The following is a 1,560-nucleotide window of genomic DNA, read 5'->3' as shown; positions in this document are numbered from 1 at the left end:
GAGTCAGGGTGCCTGGAGAGCTGCCGTGCCACCACCGGCACCGGCACCACCACAGTGGACTTGGCAACAGCAGTAGATGTCACTCTGGAGGCACGAGAGGTAGTGGTCATAGATTCGGTCTTAAGGGGACCCTTAGGCCTTAGTGCCTTTTTAATAGGGAGATATTCCATGTGTCTACAAGGTATTCTTGTTGTTCCAGAATTGATTGACGCTGATTATTTGGGTGTTATCAAAATTAAGGTACATACCATGACACCACCAATTACCATTCCAGCCAAAAGCAAAATTGCCCAGCTCATCCCCTTGCATTGCCTGGTCCCGTGTGTAACAGAAAAGGACCGTGGAGAAGGGAGTTTCAGTTCTGCCAGAGCCCCGGAAGCGTTATTGGCCGTAGATATTAAAAGAGGAAAGCCAGAAGAACCAGTGATAGTACTGCATCCTAGCAGTGCTATCAAGTCCCTCCAGTTGACCATGCTTTTGGACACCGGTGCTGATGTCTCAATTATCCCTCGTCATAAGTGGCCACCGGCTTGGCCTCTGACACGAGCCCCCGGGGGTGTGGTGGGGGTGGGCGGGGTGCAAGAGACCTGGCTGAGCCGTGACGTGGTAACCTTTTGGTTTAAGGATGGCAGGTCGGTGGGAACCAGGCCGTACGTTCTGGCGTTACGTGTTCCGTTGCTGGGAAGGGACGTGTTGGGTCAGCTGGGAGCAAGGCTGGTGACAGACCCTTTTTAGGGGCGGTCACTGAGAGGCAGCCAACCCTGAAACTGAGACGGAAGACAGACACCCCCGTCTGGGTAAATCAGTGGGAGGCAATAGGCTGCAGACTGTTCAGTTGTTGGTCCAAGAGCAACTTGATGCAGGGCATATTGTACCATCCACTAGTCCCTGGAACACCCCGATTTTTACCATCCCCCAAAAAGTCTGGAAAGTGACGTCTTTTACATGATCTCCGTGCCATTAATGAGGTCATGGAGGACATGGGAGCGCTACAACCAGGACTCCCATCCCCTGTCATGATTCCAAAAGATTGGGACATTGTAACTATTGACTTGAAAGACTGCTTTTTTACGATCTTTTTGCATCCTCAGGATGCAGAGAGGTTTGCCTTTAGTGTGCCTTCCACCAATAAGGCCAAACCTGCCAAACTTTATCACTGGGTGACTTTGCCCCAAGGCATGAAAAATTCCCCCACGTTGTGTCAAGATGTAGGTTGCACGGGCATTGCAACCTTTCAGAAAGGAACGTCCCCATTTGCTAGTGTGTCACTGGGTAGATGATATTCTGATTGCAGGAAAACAGCTGGAGGTAAATCTGATCGTGGCTGAGTTGCAGGTACAGCTGGAGAAGCGAGGGTTAAAAATTGCCCCAGAAAAGTGATCCATGGAAGTGTCTGGGATGGATCATCACCCAGGGAACAGCACGCCCCCGGAAAATTGATGTAAACACGCAATTATCAACTTTAGCAGATGTGCAGCAACTGATGGGAGATATTCAGTGGGTTAGACCTGTGTGTGGAATCACCAACGACGACATACGTCCTCTCCTGCCACTGCTGGG

Source organism: Lepidothrix coronata, unplaced genomic scaffold (genome assembly GCF_001604755.1).
Source record: "Lepidothrix coronata isolate B3197 unplaced genomic scaffold, Lepidothrix_coronata-1.0 Scaffold92, whole genome shotgun sequence".
NCBI lineage: Eukaryota > Metazoa > Chordata > Aves > Passeriformes > Pipridae > Lepidothrix > Lepidothrix coronata.
The sequence above is the reverse complement of the archived record's forward strand: the minus strand, read 5'-3'. Positions refer to the sequence as shown.